At 44.7% G+C, this 18,069-nt stretch overlaps 1 pseudogene across 1 annotated transcript in view; it reads right to left on the bottom strand.

Annotated features, from left to right (window-relative positions):
• The window catches only part of LOC144767159 (transmembrane O-methyltransferase homolog), a 130,904-nt pseudogene extending 113,407 nt beyond the window's left edge, over positions 1-17,497 (bottom strand). Inside the window, exon 1 of the transcript XR_013598083.1 lies at positions 17,421-17,497. The product of XR_013598083.1 is annotated as a transmembrane O-methyltransferase homolog (transcript). The remainder of the gene's footprint in view (positions 1-17,420) is intronic.
• Positions 17,498-18,069: the final 572 nt, after the last annotated feature.

Genomic DNA, 18,069 nt, shown 5'->3' with positions numbered 1-18,069 from the left:
GCCCACAAATTCAAGGCACTACCAGCACACTCGGCAGGGTGCTATCCACGGTTCTAGGCCTCAGCAGAAGAATGCCAGCAGCCAGTGGGAGGTGCAAGGCAGACGCGGGCTGGCAGCACAGGGGCCCAAATTCACCCAGGCGGCGATTTTCCCCAAGCCGGGTCTCCCTCCTCCAATATGCACCGCAGGGTGTAAGCGTGTCCGGTTCCAACCCGCAGCAGGCAGCCCAGCAGCGCCTGAAGGACACTCCTCTGGCCCCAGTCCTCCCAAGCCAGCGCCCGCGTCTCTCACAGGACCATTGCCGCCCCTCCGCCTCCTCAATAGCCAGCGATGTCTCGGGGGGAGAGGGAGATCAGCCCCCCGCAATGCAGCACTGCGCCCACCGTCGGGCCGGAGGCCCGCCTCCTCCACTCACCCGGCAAGGGGGATCGTCGTAGGGCCCCAGGGACGGGTCCCAGCTGCGGCCGCCACCACCTCCGTTTATCCCTCCGGGCTCCAGGGGCGCCGCACCCTGCTCGGTCAGCAGCGCAGGAAGGCGGGGGGATGGGCGCTACGCCCGCCCGGCCCCCGGACGGCAGCGGCCGCCAGCCCGCCGCAGTCAGCACCGGAGCAGTCCTCGCTCCGTCCCTCGCCCTGCACTCCGCTCCTCAGCTCTCGTCCGTCCGGAGCCTTCTGCCAGCCGAGCCGAGTCCCGTCAGGCTCCCGGCGCCGCCATCTTTCTTTGTCTGACCACTGCTCCGCCGGGACCCGGGACACGTCGGAAAAGCCGCGTCCTGTCAACCACAGCGCCGCAATCAAGCCCCCCTGGTCCCGCTTCGCCAGGAGCCGCCAAAACGCCACTCAGGGGGTAAGATCCGTGGTTATTTCAGGATGAGTAGTGGGACCTGGCGCGGAGCTGATCGCTCACGCCGCCATCTCGGTCAGCGTCCAACCCACGCCCCCGTAAAGTTGATGTACCATGACACTAACAATTACTGATTGCATGTTTTGTGAAATTAACCAACCATAGAGTAAAGTGCACACATTATTATTATTTTTACACATGGGGAGGATTAACTTGCTTGGATGGCACAAATAAAACCCAGCTAATGTGTATTGTTATCGTGTTGTGAACTAACGTGCAGCTTATTCGTAAATGAACGCAATTTAAATGTGCTTACTGTGCCCGTTTTATGTAAAAGGTAGTAAAAATTGTAAGTATAAAACACATTTATGTGGCTTATCTGCTAGGTAACGACTAATTGGGAAACATTAGTAAGGTGGGAGGTAAGCAGAATGGGCTTAAATTCAATAGCTAACGTAAATCTGTGCTTGTTTTCACAATAGTTCCAAAAGTGACCTTTGAGGCCTGTGCAAAGATGGACGGTCGGGTAAAATGTGAGCAAGGGTTGAACTGCGCAGGCGCGCCAAAACCTGCAAGTCAGAGTGAACTGCCTGGGCTCGAGGAGGTTCAAGGCTGCTGTAGCCCGGAACCTAGTATGGGTGCCAAACCTGGACGACTGATCGTTGAGATCATGAGAGTTTTGGCTAGGCCAAAGACTGACCTAAACAATGACTCTTTATTTTTTCTTACTGAACCATCGAGAATATGATGTCGTAAGGATGAGATGATGCTCACCCACCCCGAAATTGTCCAATAAATTTTGAATAAGAGATGTTAGATACATTTTAGATAGATTAAGTTAGGTATTTAGGGTATAAAAACCCCTGGTTTTGTCTAGTTAGGGTCGCTTTTTTCATTTCCATCGGAGATGCTGCCCGATTCCTGGATGTAAGACTCTTATGAATTTATTTGTTTGTTTTGCAGGATTGAAGGATAAGATGAGGGTGTTAGTGAGGGATAGTTAGGGATGTTAGGAGAGAATGACTTTGGAACTATCTGTTCTTTGCTAATTTTAACTATCTTCTGAAATAAAGCGATTTTTCTTGAGCTCAAATAAAATGATTATTTTGAAATAAAGTTTGTTTTATCGAATAAAGATTTATTAATGCATAAATAACAGACATGATAAAGTTTTTGCTTTGAATAAAGATTAGAAAATGAAGAAGTAAAAGCTGGTCTTTGATTCTTCCAACGCCTAATTTTCATTCTAGCAGATCCATTGCCACTATGGTGGTGTGTCTGAATAATTTAATTGATGGTTAAATGTTAAAACGGCAGGTGTAAATAATGAATAGTTAAATAGGTTTGGACGCTATACCAAATGTTACAGCACTTCTCCATTGCGATTCGCCAGAACCTTGAAGCCAAGTGTAAGTGAACAGGGTAAATGCACAGTGTTATGGGCCCCACTGTCGCATGATATGGGTGTTTTAAGGTTTCGGGGAAATGGTGAGTATTGATTAGAAATGATTTCTGGAGCCGCGCAGTGGCACTCTCATTGGTTAGCAGTGACCTGGTGCTTGACCCAGAGAATTTTGAATAAGTATCTGAGGGGCAGAGCCCTCCAGATCTGCTGCTTGAAACTGAATGAAGCAAGAAGTGCCCTGCTGAAGGTTTTGCTGTGTGCAAGGAACTCTAATGCCTGACCTATGAAGACTGCACCATCTGAACTATAGCCCTGTGGATTACCTTGCTACCAAAAGACTCAAGAGTGGAAACTCCCTGCAAGCTACAGGTTAACAGAGCTCACCTGGACAGCCCCACAAAGAATTCAAAGCCTGGAGTACCAGTGGATTTGTAAGGGTTTTGTTCAAGTGGATTGCGGAAGTGAAGTTTCACACTTTCAAGGACCCTCTTGGAGAATCTAGAACCTTGGATTGTGTGTTGTATACTTTGGGACCCGCAAGCAGAATGCCAGGAAGGTGTTCTAACTGGACCCCGCTTGCTGAAGAAGGCGGCCCACTACAGTGGTTAGAATTCTTCAGAACAATTTATAAAGGTGTGTCCCTGACAGAGAAAACTAAATGACTTAAAGGGGCGCTGTTGGTTTCGAAGCACTAGAAAGTGACTAATCTTTAAAAATTCATATCTCTGGTTCCCTACAGTGGATTATTTTCGTTTTGGTGTCATTTAAAAGATAAAAATATTATCTGTTTTTATAAATTGGTGTTGGATTTTTATTTTGCGTTGGGTCTTAATTATTTACTGAAATGGTGCTTTTAAATGCTTTACATACCTGTCTTTGAAGTTAAGCCTGTCTGCTCGCAGCCACGTTACCAAGGGTTGAGCAAAGGAATAATTTTCTAAGACCTATGCTGAGTCCTATCATGTCTTAGTGGCCTTATTGCCAGTGGCAGACCTACATTTGCCCCTACCAATAACTCACTTTCCAACATCTGGTGGCAGCGGTGGGATGAGGACTTGTGTTTAAAAAGTACACCTTTCAGTGAATAATTTAAGATTATAAAAATCCTCTAAATTGCCTTAGAACAAAACGTTTGAGTTTGATTTTTCGAATTTGGACTCAACTGTTTTTAATCTATTGTTTTGATTTTTCCAAATTGTTCTAAGTCTATTGTGCCTAGTTTTTGTGACCCAAAACTAGGGAACCATGGAGCTGGACCTGGCTAAACTGTTCCTGTTTAAGATGGCGGATATTAGAGAACAGTGTAGGCTTATGGGGCTGCGTCCTGCAAAGAAGATGAGGAAGGCAGGGTTGCTTGAGTCCCTAAAGGCCTGGGCCAGGGCTGCGGAGGAGAACACAAGGGGGTGGGAAGATGTTCCCCCCAACCTCACCCGAGAGGGGGGTAAGGATGAGACCTTTCCCATTGTGACTAGTGTTAGCCAGGTGAATCAAGGTGGTGGTGGGAGTGGGGAAGGGTCCCTTACTCAGGTACCACTACTGTCCCTTGCAGAGAGACAGCTTCAGGCTCAATTAGAGTTGATTGCCTTGGAGAAAGAGAAATTCAAATTGGCTAAGAGAAAGTGGGAGAGGGAGGAGGAGGAGGAAAAAAGGAATGGTGGCAGCGAAAGTGAAGAAGATGCTGAAATGTCCAGGGGTGGTAGATTTGAACCAAAACTTCTCAAGGGCATAGTACCTAAGTACACTGAGGGGGATGACATTGACAAGTGGCTAGCAGCTTTTGAGAGGGCCCTTAAAATGAGTAGGGTTCACTCTAGATATTGGGGTGCACTCCTGTGGGAGTTGATTCCAGTAGCTGGGAGGGATAGGCTCCTGACCCTGAAGGGAGAGGATGCAGAATCATACCAGCAGATGAAGGCATGCTTAGTCAAGAGATTTGGTCTGACTCCAGAACAGTATAGGGTGAAGTTTAGAGGCACCCAGAAATTGAGTTCAAAGTCTTGGGTAGACTTTGTTGACGTTTTAGTAAAGGCACTGGAAGGCTGGATTGTTGGTAACAAAGTTGACACATATGAGGGATTGTATAATTTGTTTTTGAAAGAACACATTTTGACTCATTGTGCAGAAGAGAAGTTACGCCAGTATCTAGTGGACTCTAAGCTGACAGACCCCAGAGAGCTGGGGGAATTAGCTGATGAGTGGGTGAGAACCCCGGTTTCCATTCAGCATCAGGGGGGTGACCAGAAAAAAGGAGGACAGGTCCCTCCCCAGGGGAAAGCCCAGGGAAATGAAGGTCAAAATCCTAAGGAGTCCTCCAAAGACCCACAAAAACCTGTACAAGGAGGGGGGGCCCCGAGCCAACCCAAATTCAAAGGGAGGGGGTTTCGGGGAAAGCCTGGTAGGTTCTTTGATCCCTCAAAGGTGGGTAAGTGCTTTGACTGTAACCAGCCAGGGTATAAGCAGGGAGATGCTGTCTGTGCCAAGAAGCTCCCCCCTAAGGGGCCATCCACAGGGTTTGCCAGTGTCAGTGTAAGGGTGGAAGGTGGTGTACAGAACAGGCAGGTGGTGGAAGCAACCTTAGTGTCCTTGGGTGGGGTGAGTATTGCCACCCTTGCTGCCTTACCTCCAAACATGGACAAGTACAGGCAGAGGCCTAAAGTGAATGGGACTGAGATTGAGGCTTTCAGAGACACTGGGGCTAGTGTAACTATGGTCCTGGATGAACTGGTGCCCCCAGAGAGGTTGTTACCTGGTGAATTTCACCAGGTGACATATGCAGACAGCACTACCAAACTCCATCCCCTGGCTGTGGTGGATTTGGAATGGGGAGGTGTGACAGGCCCTATGAAGGTAGCTGTGTCAATGGTGCTCCCGGTCCAGTGTTTACTGGGCAATGATCTTGAAGCCTCTGCGTGGTCAGAGGTGGCAAGAGGACTCCATATGAAAATATTGGAGCTCCCTGAGTGGGTATGTGCTGTGACTAGGTCACAGACTAGCCAGAAGGGAGGGGCTGGACACGTGGACTCTGGAACAAAGGGTCAAGCAGACAAGGGCACTGGGCCTGGTGAGCCAGCCCAGGGAACTCCAGAGGTGCAGGAAGAATCTAACCCTGATGGGGAGGATCTGGCCGCTGACGGAGGGACTCCATCCCTGCCAGAGCTGTCAGATTTTGCAGAACTGACAGGAGCAGGTGGACCCTCCAGAGAGGAGTTCAGTCAGGGACAGCGTGACTGTCCCACCCTTGAGAGCTTGAGGCGGATTGCTTCTAAGCAAGAGGAGGGGGCTGACAGTGGGTTTCACAAACTCTACTGGGAATATGGACTGCTTTATACTGAGGCCAGAAACCTCAAGGAGTGGGCCACCAGGAGATTGGTGGTGCCCCAGAAGTACAGAGAGTTCATCCTGACTTTGAGTCACGATATCCCCTTGGCAGGACATTTGGGACGGACAAAGACATGGAACCGGTTGGTGAACCATTTCTACTGGCCCAATATGTCTGAAAAGGTAAAGGAGTTTTGCAGCTTCTGTGTCACCTGTCAGGCCAGTGGCAAGGCAGGGGGCAAGACAAAGGCTCCCCTAATACCACTGCCAGTGGTTGGGGTTCCCTTTGAAAGGGTGGGGATGGACATTGTTGGTACCCTGGACCCACCTACTGCATCAGGGAATAGGTATATCGTAGTGGTAGTTGACCATGCTACTAGATACGCTGAAGCCATACCTCTTAGAACCATTGATGCACCTGCAGTGGCTAGAGCACTGCTTGGTGTGTTCCCCAGAGTGGGTTTTCCAAAAGAGGTGGTGTCAGACAGGGGCACAAACTTCCTGCCCAGCTATCTGACTGCTATGTGGGATGAGTGTGGTGTCAACTACAAGTTCACCACCACCTATCACCCACAAGGAAATGGTCTTGTTGAGAGATTCAACAAAACCCTGAAGGGCATGATAAATGGGTTGTCAGAGAAACTCAGGAGGAGATGGGATGTTCTCCTCCCATGCTTACTGTTTGCATACAGGGAGGTGCCACAGAAAGGGGTTGGTTTCAGTCCTTTTGAGTTGGTGTTTGGGCACCCTGTGAGGGGGCCATTGAACCTGCTAAGAGAGTCTTTAGAGAAGCCTCTTAAAGAAGCTAATGACAATGTGCTTGATTACGTGCTAGGCCTGAGATCTAGAATGGCAGAGTACATGTACAAGGCAAACAGGAAACTGGAGGCCAGCCAGGAGCTAATGAAGCACTGGTATGATCAAAAAGCTACTATGCCTGAGTATACTCCAGGACAGTTGGTGTGGGCGTTGGAGCCTGTGGCTCCCAGGGCCCTCCATGACAAGTGGAGTGGGCCCTATCCAATCTTAGAAAAGAAGGGTGAGGTTACCTATTTGGTTGACCTGGGCACCCTTAGGAACCCTCACAGGGTCCTGCATGTGAATAGATTGAAGCCCCACCATGACAGGGCAGACATGACCATGTTACTGGCCACTGATGAGGGTGTGGAGGAGGAAACTGAGCCTGTGCCCGACCTCCTCTCCACAAATGTGCAAGATGGGTCAGTGGAGGGAGTTGTGCTCCCTCCCAAGTTGACAGACCAGCAACACAGAGACTGTAAGCAGGTGCTGGACAGTTTGCTGGCCTGTTCCCTCTGACCCCAGGCATCACTGAGTGGTGTGTGCACCACATTGACACTGGTGACAGCCGATCTGTCAAAAATAAACTGTACAGGTCGTCTGACCATGTCAGAGCCAGCATTACAGCTGAGGTTGCTAAGATGCTGGAGCTGGGGGTAATTGAACCATCTGAGAGTCCATGGGCCAGTCCAGTGGTACTGGTACCTAAACCTAACCCTCAGGGGGGACCCAAGGAGTTAAGGTTCTGTGTGGACTACAGAGGTTTGAATGCAGTCACAAAGACGGATGCTCACCCTATACCTAGAGCTGATGAGCTCATTGATAGGTTAGGGGCTGCTAAGTACCTGAGTACTTTTGATTTGACTTCAGGTTACTGGCAGATTGCCCTCACTGATGGAGCAAAGGAGAGGTCAGCATTCTCCACACCAGAGGGACATTATCAGTTCAAAGTAATGCCCTTTGGATTAAATAATGCACCTGCCACCTTCCAAAGGTTGGTGAACAGGGTCTTGTCTGGGTTGGAACAGTTCAGTGCAGCTTACCTGGATGATATAGCTGTATACAGTTCTACCTGGGGGGTCACTTAAACCACCTAAGGGAAGTGCTTCAGGCCATGCAGCAGGCAGGCCTGACTATTAAGGCAAGCAAGTGCCAAATAGGGCAGAGTTCTGAGGTGTACCTGGGCCACCTTGTAGGTGGGGGCCTTGTACAGCCTCTCCAAGCTAAAATCCAAACTATTCTGGATTGGACAGCTCCTGTTACCCAGACTCAGGTCAGGGCATTCCTTGGACTGACAGGGTACTATAGAAGGTTTGTTAAAAATTATGGGACCATTGTGGGGCCCCTAAAGGAACTGACTTCTAAAAAGAGGCCCAAAAGGGTGATTTGGACCCCAGAGTGTCAGAAGGCTTTTGACACTCTGAAAGCTGCTATGTGTTCAGCACCAGTGTTACTGGCCCCTGACTACACAAAGGAATTTGTAGTTCAGACTGATGCTTCAGAGCAAGGGATTGGTGCAGTTTTGTCACAGCTGAATGAAGGGGGCCTTGACCAGCTTGTTGCCTTTATTAGCAGGAGGCTTCTTCCCAGAGAGCAGAGGTAGAGTGCCATTGAGAGAGAGGCTTTTGCTGTGGTGTGGTCACTGAAAAAGTTGAGACCATATTTGTTTGGGACCCACTTTCGTGTTCAAACTGACCACAGGCCTCTCAGGTGGCTCATGCAGATGAGAGGGGAGAATCCCAAGCTGTTAAGGTGGTCCATTTCCCTACAGGGAATGGACTTTACAGTGGAACACAGACCTGGGGTTGCCCATGCCAACGCAGATGGACTTTCCAGGTTATCCACTTAGCCGATGAGGCCTACCAGGGTGTCGGTTAGTAACCCATCACCTTTCGTTTGGGGGGGGGGCTATGCTGCAAAGTCATCCTGTGCCCTGGGCACCGTCCAACTTTTTGCTGACTGGAACTGGTGGTAACTGACTTTGACTGACCCTGGGCTCTGTTTAACCAGGCCCAGGGCCAGTGCCAATCTAAAAGGAAAACATTAGAACACAGTTAAGACACCCAACATACACTAGGGTACACTATAGTATGGTGGGGTACCCCTGTAGTTGGCATGACCTACCACCTAAGCCCCTAGTATGTAATAGGGCAGGGGATTGAAACTACCTAGAAGTCTCCAGTATCCTGGGGCATGGCAGTTTAGAGGCCAGCAGATTCTCTGCATCAGCATGTGTGCAGTGCTGAAGCCTGAGGTCAGTTTAAAAGCTGCACTGGTGGCCAGGACAGCTTCTAAACCTTACATTGTGCCCAAACTAGACTTTGGGGGAGGGGCCCTTAAAAATTAAAAACCTACCATGTTTTGCATATTAGAGACCCCCAGGGTCACCCCAAGGTATCGCAGAGGTGGGGGGTCAGTTATCTATAAGGAGCGCCCCTATAAAATGAGTTTTTAGAAGCCTGGGTAAAGTGAACTTTTAAATTTCACTCCCCACATTGTCTTAAAGAGGTGCTCAAATTCGACTTTGATACTGGAAGAATTGGGTAAGGGTGATCTGCAATATTTCTGCAGATTCAGAACCCCTGAAGTCTCCCCTAGTTGCACAGGGGGTGGAGTTCCGGTAGAAATTAGGGAAATACTTATAAAATATGGTTTTATAAGCCCTGGTGCTACAAAAGTGGCGCAAGTCATTTTCCCCATTGCAAACCCCATGGCCCATAGGTTAACATGGTAGGAAGTGATTGATTAATAAATATTGATAGGAGAGGACTAGACGGACCATTCAAAGACTTCCCAGAATGGTCGTAGTAAATCCAACCATACTATATTGTTGAATTTCTCCTAAAGTGTACATACAATAAGTTATGAGACTTTCTTGTTTGCAAGTCAAAATTTAGCCTTTCAGTGGTCTGCCCTGATTGGTCAGAGTTACGTGGATTAGCCAGGCTGCTGGGAGGGCAGTGATCTGTTCTATAGGAATGCCAGGCCAGGAGGTGGCGTCGTAAACTACGCTCTTCAAAGGCAAGAGGGGAGGCCTGGATTTTAGTCCACTATGACAGTTGTGACCCAGAGTCAGAACTAGGCTTAAGAAAGGTATTTGCAGATGGTACGGGATGGTCCATGGAAATGAGATATCCCAGGGGGTGTGTTTAGCCAGCTCTGACCTCCTTGCTGGAAAATCAGCCATTATGGATTTGGAATGGTGATGCCCTCTGGGACAAACTAATGCCACACTCCACAGGATGTGGTCATAACTAGGAGGAGTTGCCCTGCTCTCATTGGTCAGCAGTGACCTGGTGCTTGACCCAGAGAATTTTGAATAAGTATCTGAGAGGGGCAGAGCCCTCCAGATCTGCTGCTTGAAACTGAATGAAGCAAGAAGTGCCCTGCTGAAGGTTTTGCTGTGTGCAAGGAACTCTAAGGCCTGACCTATGAAGACTGCACCATCTGAAACGACATCCCTGTGGATTACCTTGCTGCCAAAAGACTCAAGAGTGGAAACTTCCTGCAAGCTACAGGTTAACAGAGCTCACCTGGAAAGCCCCACAAAGAATTCAAAGCCTGGAGTACCAGTGGATTTATAAGGGTTTTGTTCAAGTGGATTGCGGAAGTGAAGTTTCACACTTTCAAGGACCCTCTTTGAGATTCCAGAACCTTGGATTGTGTGTTGTATACTTTGGGACCCGCAAGCAGAACGCCAGGAAGGTGTTCTAACTGGACCCCGCTTGCTGAAGAAGGCGGCCCACTACAGTGGTGAGAATTCTTCAGAACACTTTATAAAGGTGTGTGCCTGACAGAGAAAACGAAATGACTTAAAGGGGCGCTGTTGGTTTCAAAGCACTAGAAAGTGACTAATCTTTAAAAATTCATATCTCTGGTTCCCTACAGTGGATTATTTCTGTTTTGGAGTCATTTAAAAGATACAAATATTATCTATTTTTATAAATTGGTGTTGGATTTATATTTTGTGTTGTGTCTTAATTATTTACTGAAATTGTGTTTTTAAATGCTTTACATACCTGTCTTTGAAGTTTAGCCTGACTGCTCGCAGCCACGTTATCAAGGGTTGAGCAAAGGAATAATTTTCTACGACCTATGCTGAGTCCTATCATGTGTTAGTGGCCTTATTGCCAGTGGCAGACCTACATTTGCCCCTACCAATAACCCACTTTCCAACAAGAGACTAGTGCAAAGGATGCAGAGTACGTGGGATTTTTTTCATACTACTAAGCCAATAGATACTGTACATGCACATCGAAATAACCTGACATGTAGGTTACAAAGTGTAGAAATAGAATTTATAAATACAGTGGAGGATAGAGGGCAAGAGTTTAAGAGAAAAGGAGTAAAACAGAAAACTAATATACCTCCATTGGCTCATAGGGAGGGTGATTATAAGAAAGGTGAGACATGTGTTGCAATGACTCTGGAGTGGCTTCAAAAAGGGAAGCTTTGCTTACTAAGACACAAGACTGAATATAACAATTATGTCATTGGTTCTAGTGAATGTGAACATACCTTCCTAATTATGGGAGGTTGGGGATTAAGAGGTGGTACTGATCCAGTTTATTCTGGAGTTTAGTATGTGTGTGGTAAAAATGCTTATTATAGGTTGCCACAACATGGGTATGGATGTTGTTATGTAGGTATAGTTTTCCCTAAAATCTAACATTTGAGTGAAAATCATGGAACAATGAAAAAGAACTAACACAAAATAAAAGGGGAATAAGTGTTGCAGAAATTGTGGGTGATATTTTTGGTGCATTATTACCTTCAGTGGGAGTGATTTTGAATTCACATAAAATGAGAAAATTGTCTACAGTGGTTGATCATTTATCAACGGATGCTGCTGGTGGGGTCTTAATCGTTGATACTGAAATGGTTTCTATGAGATCAATGGTTTTGCAAAATAGACATGCTCTACATGTTTTCTTGGCAAAAGAGGGTGGAGTCTGTAGTATACTGAAAATTCAACAATGTTGCACATATATCCCTGATAAAAGTAGAGACTTGGAGGGATATATAAGTAACATTACTCAGTAGCGTAATGATTTGACAGAACTAAAAGTTGATGGTGCATGGGAAAAACTTGGTAAGGGTTTTTCCTTGTAGGTAATTGGTGTACTGCATAAAGTAACAGCTCCGTAGGAAAAATACTAATACCAATTATTGCTATTGCCACATTAATTATAATGCTGCTATGTAGATGTTGTATGTGCAAAATGAAAGAGACAAAACGAAGAGCTAGAAAGAGGAAAAGGGACGAAATTGAGTTAGAAGACAAAAAGGTTGCTTATTATGAAGCGTTAAGAGATAATCAGATTATTGTGGATTGTGTGATGGCTTGATTTGTCATCAGATGGGGGATTGATGGACCAAGATTATTTGAGAATAATTTTGCTTGATCAAGTCTGCTCATTAAGGGTGAATTAACATGCATATTTTTATAAAATGACTAACAGGGATGTGAATTAAAAAGAAAACGTGAGTTTTCCTTAAAATTACAACATAGAAACATGCAGAAAAGACAACACATTTATAGTTCTAAAAAAATGCATCTTTAAAGCAAGCAGAAGGCTTAGAGACTGGTGTAATGAGAGATTTTTATGTTATAAGAGAAAACGTACTAAAATGTACTAAAGAACTTAGTTTAAGAGTAAAATTACAAACAGCAATATAGAAATATGATAATGAAAACGCTTAAAGTAAAATTATTTTTGCAGATGTTTCCCTTGATCATGAAAGTCATAACAGAAATAGTGAATGCTTACATCTTTAGTGAGAATTTATTTAGACTATGCTTATAGGTTTAATGAAAATTACATTTTAATCTTATATCGTTTTCTACGCATACTCTATTTCCTATATAATAATAAATTGGTATGTTTTGTTCTTTAGATTTTGTGAATTTCTATGTAGGCCTCTAACCTATTATTGTATTATTTATTTCGCAAAAACAGGTCTCAGAAGAATGTATTTTGTCCATTGTTATTACAAAAATGCAGATCTATTTTGCTTTAGTTAAATGTTTATCAAATAGAGTTTCCTTCCTACGGTTAGAGTATTTCTTTCTACGAGTAATTGTGTTGATTATGTTGCAAGCTCATGTGGAAGCGAGTGCGTGGACATGGAAAACTTTATATGTGGTTCTTGCAGCCGAGACGAAAATTGTATTTATGGACTAACAAAGTTATCTTGTTAAAGATCCAGATGAACTAGGCTGGAGGGTGATCATACCATGGTCCCTAACCAATGGAAACGTGTAAAACTGTGAAAATGCTATAATTGGGGGCTGAAATTGTGAACATTTCAAGGTATAACTATCCCGTGAGAAAAGAATTTCCACCGCCTGCCATTACTATTGCTGCTGGTGTTGCTGCTCGATGCTTCTCTGGCTGGCCATTATCCTTACAAAATATGGGCATGACGTTCTGTCAGTCCGAACTTCTATTTTTCCTGAACCGAACTATCCTGATTGCCTTGCACTTCATCGGCTGGTGATTTTACTCAAGCTAAACCTCTTCAGTTGAAGGGTTGGCTATTTCAGACTATTGCCTGCTGTGCATTCATTGATCCTAGGTTCGTATGAATCTTAAATTGCACACTGATTCCGTGATGACATTTTATCTTTGTCTCTGTCTCTCTTCTCCCACCATGTATTGGTGTATTATTGCTATCATTTGTGTTTCTATTGTGAAATTACCCGTTTTCATTGAAATAACCAAGATCTGACATTTCATTTTTTATGTATTTTTGTGTATTGACCATTTCATTACTGAAGTTTAGATAAAAGTACTTTGATAAATATATTGAGTTTGTTTTATTTGACAAGAGTTTTGACATGATATGTTTGATTATTGCGGTTAGACAGGCATTTCTTCACTATAGGTCCTCATGAAGGAAATGTTTTCTGTCTCTAATTATATGAGTCCCTATTAGCTCAACAGAAAGATCTATCGGAGGACCTTATAAGTTGTAAGTGGTTGTAGAATTTTCATGGGCCCAAATTCAGGGTTTTAGTAAATAATTTATGTTGGTGGTACTTGTGAAGATTTATAAATTTACACCGCTTCCGCTGGATCAGTTCTATAACTAGGGCTTTGAATTCCAGTATGTTTGATGTCAGCAATGCTAGAGACATATCCATCAGTTCTGTAGTCTGTGATGCTTTCAAGGGCTACATTATGTCAATATTGAATCACAGAGCGACCAGTAATCTCTCTAGTGCTTACATAAATCATCAGCTGTCATCTTTAACCATAGCTGGCTTTCTAATCTATCGCCCACCAGGTCCAGTAACACAATTTATGGCGAGCCTGGAGGAGAAAGTAGTGCACCCAGCTCTCCGGTATAAAAATTTCCTGGTGCTAGGTGACCCGAACATACACTTTGATAACAATTAGAACCAAGAAGCTCGTACAATATGCAAGGACCTACTGACACTGATTCTAGCACAAAAAGTAGAGACACAAACACACCAAGGGGGTCACATTCTAGATCAAATTTACTCCAATTTCACAGAGATAGAGGTGGGAATACAATGGCCAATTCCTTGGTCAGGTCACTATTTAGTCCCTTATACGGTGCCTTCTCACAGAGAGAGGTCAGAACAACCGACTTAGAAAGTCACAACAAGGAAGTGGAATAACTTCAATTCCATTTCTTTCACCCAGGCACTGATGAGAAAAAAACTCACACTAGATAAAGATATAAAACTAGCCAATAATCAACTAAAAAACATGGATTACAGAGGCATTTGATAAGATAGCACCATGGAGCACTAGGAACCCTAAGAGACAAAATGCAACAGCGCCATGGTTTAATGATGAACTGATGAATTCCAAAAAAAAGTGTAAGAAGCTTGAGAGAGCATGGAGGAAAGAATATTGTAGTAGGGCCAAAAAAATTACAAAAAGGAACTAAAACAATATCATGCATTAATTAAGAAATCAAGATGTCAATTCTATATGGAGAGAATTGAAAGGGCCAGTAACTCCCCCAAAGAAATGTTCGTCATAATGAAGTCTCTCAAAACACACGAAAATAAAAGTGATGCAACTGCCTCTGTAGAGAGCTGTAATAATGTGGCAGAATTTTTCGCTGATAAAGTGACAAAAATCTATGACACCTTCCCGGTAGAAGCGCAACAGGGCACTAGCCTGACATATGGAAGTCAGACTAATTTTGCAGGGGTGACTCTGGATGAATTAAAAAGACCTAGGAATTAGAATAACTCACAGTCACAGCAAAAGCGATCAAATCTGGCTCCCCTTTAGACCCGGCACAACCAGAGATAGTAACGGAGGGAGTGGACCTGATTATGCCGTATATCTCTGAGCTCATCTCACGTTCCTTTCAGAATGGTGTGGTCCCCACTAAATGGAAACAGGCAATTGTTCAGCCACTCAAAAAGAAACCATCATTAGAGCAAACGGTATTAGAAAATGTACGCCCTATCTCACTATTACCGTTTGCGGCCAAGATTGCAGAGAAAGTAACCAATAAACAACTGGTAGACCACATCAACAGGAACGATCTATTGCAACCCTCCCAATCAGGTTTTAGAATGGCCCACTCCACGGAGTCAGCACTACTCCTGGCCACAGAAACACTGAGAAAATATGCAGAGGAAGGACAAACGGCCGCCCTGATCCTGTTGGATCTCAGTGCAGCGTTTGACACCGTATCCCACAAGTGGCTCCTCCAAAGATTAGAGGCCTGTGGCATCAGGCGAAGTTGGATGACATTGTTTCTCTCCTCATGGAGCTTCTAAGTCACACAACAGACATACTTATCCGAGAGTATCCCCCTGCTCCAGGGATCAATTTTGAGCCCCACTCTATTTAACCAGTATGTGGGACCACTGGCTGAGAGAGTGGAAGAACATATGGTGTCTATTGTTTCCTACGCGGATGATACGCAGCTAATCGTGATGCTATCTCAAGACAGGGAATAGGCAGCAATCCGTTTCTCCAAATGTTTAGAAGAGGTGGCAGACTGGATGTCGAACCACTGCCGCAAACTAAACGGGAGTACAATGGAGGTAATGGTTGTAGGCAAGGTGCCAACCATATGATTGTCCGGGTGGTGGCCTGATTCACTAGGCCAACTAACTACCCCAAAAGCAGAAGTGAAAAACCTCGGAATTTGGTTTGATTTCGAACTGACATTCAACAGCCAGATTCAGAAGGTAGCAGACAAATGCTACGGGGCCATGAAAATCCTGAGGAAAGTTCTTGATCTTTTGCCACCTAATGCCAGAAAACAATAGTACACGCGGTGATAACCTCCCAAATGGACTACGGGAATGTACTATATCTTGGCGCTACTAAAAAAGAACTATCCAAACTACAGAGGGTGCAGAATGCGGCAGCTCGACTGGTACTTAGCCTCTCGAGAAGAGCTAGCACGAAGAAAGCCCTGACAGTACTGCACTGGCTGCCAGTGGAAAAGAGAGTTGTGTTTAAGGCAATGTGCCATTGTCACTGTATTCTATCAAAGAGTGGCCCAAGGTACCTTCAACCATTACTAACCCAATACACCCCAGGGCAGAGTTTAAGATCTATAGGGAAGGCACTGGTGACTGTACCGAGAATATTTAGAGCAAGAATGGGGGCACGCTCCTTCAGGTACCTTGCCGCAAAAACGTGGAACACCCTACTGATGGCGCTAAGAACAGAATCATGCGAAAGTAGATTTCGTATACACCTAAAGACCCGACTGTTCGTAAAAACAGAATAAAGGCCATATCTCGGATAGTCTGTGCAACTCGGTGGGACATGCAGGTTGCAGTCACATCCTTTCAGAGTGCCTGTCTTAGGGCGGGGACACACTGGTGGTGTAACCATGCGCTCTACAAATGTATAAAATAAAAATAAAAAAAATGTTAGGAATCCTGATACACACAACCAACATGGTATCCGAGCACTGAAGACAAGAAAGCTGCAGAGTGCCCTGTGGGCGTGCAGATGACTTCCAGCTCTAATAAGGACTTTCGGTGTTTCTCATCAGGAATAACTTATGGTTAACTGTGGATATTGTGGGTTCTAAGTATAGATGTACATTGATTTGAACTTTAAAAGGAAGATATACAAGGGTTTTAAGTTTTTGAAAACAACAAGGGTTAATAAAGATAACACGGAGTTTAAATCGGTGATTTTTGGATTTAAATAAAGAAGTTATGCACTCTGAAGAGGAACATCATGGGGCTTTAAAAGATGTTTGGTTTTGGTCCTAATGAAAAGTAGCAGGATGCGATAAGTAAAGGTTTCCTAGGGGTTTAAGGTGCAATGCAGTATAGATTTAATGAACTTTTTCTAACAGCCAGCCTGTGTTCCAAAGATGGGTAATCCTGATCTATGGGGTGTAGAACCATTACCTACATTTGGTGAAGTTCGGGGTAACAGAGAAAAGAGCGCAGCAGAGGTCAAATGATTTGGCATCGACATAAAAGACGGACCAGTTTCATTGTTCGGGATGATTGGTTACATCAATCCACGAAATTACGTTTTCAATGGACATTAAAGACACTAGACGGAGAAAATTGTTAAGCCTCTCTGTGGCGGACATTTTCAGTGTGAAAAATACACCCATGTTCAATTACAGCTTTTCCTGCCGTAGAACGTGGTGAGTTCATGAGCTATTCTCCACCGAAACAAAACGGCCAACACCCGTTCTTTTCCTGGTGTATTTGGGAACACGTTCCACTACTAAGAGGTGACAAAGTTCCAGCATAATAGGAAAGCTGAGTCTACACTCGTCGGCCATCTTGGAAAGATAGGGTTTTCGCTAGATTTGAAGATCATTTTCAAACAGTAGGGGACAAGAAAACTTTAACGAGACTATCAATATATTTACATATTTTAGCATAACAGAAAATCTGAAATGAATATTTCTAGATTAATATCTCAGGGCACAGTTTGTAGTTCTTAAGTGTAAAAAGAAAATTATTCCTTGACGTTTTTAGGTGGCGACAGTGGGTTCTGCAGGCAGCGTGCATGCTCTTATTGCTTGGCGACGACCTGTAAAGAGGCTTTTATCCCACCCATTACTTACCATTCATTAGCATCGCTATGGCTCTTCTTTGCTGCCTTCTAATTAGGCAGCTCGTAACTTCCGTTCCTTTGATGGCCAAAGTACAGATTGTTTTAACTTAACTAGTGTTCGTTGGTACTCGCGCTAACTATTTCTTCTTTTTTGTTGTTACATTTTATATAGTACAACTCTGCCCTCTATTGCTCGAATCGGATTATTTCACCCCAAAACATTGAATAGCCAAATAGTAGAGTTATTTGGCTTGGTCAGTGTTTCCTTTGCCATGTTGTACAGTTTGCATGGGTGACTGCGGTGCAGCATGGTTGAAGGGGGGGGAAAAAAAGCATTGGCATAGCCAATAGGTCTCGCTTTTGGGACCTTATATGTATTCGTTATGCAGCACACTATCCTTGGTGCAACAACATCTACTGTTGCATGGGTAAACACTTATGAGGTCCCAAAGGCGAGACCTATTGGCTATGCCAATGCTTGTTGTTATTAGACTTGCATCTGGGGAATAGTGTAGGGACCCGAGAGATCATACCACTAGTTAATTCTTGCAATAAAGGGTCTGATAATGTACCGCTCAGTAACGCACACGGACAGTGATACCAAAAAAGTCTTAATTTTCAAACATACAGAGCTTGAAAGGTTCAGCATGCAGAATAGA

The sequence above is a fragment of the Lissotriton helveticus genome, chromosome 7, assembly GCF_964261635.1.
Source record: "Lissotriton helveticus chromosome 7, aLisHel1.1, whole genome shotgun sequence".
NCBI lineage: Eukaryota > Metazoa > Chordata > Amphibia > Caudata > Salamandridae > Lissotriton > Lissotriton helveticus.
This window is presented reverse-complemented; position numbering and strand designations above follow the sequence as displayed.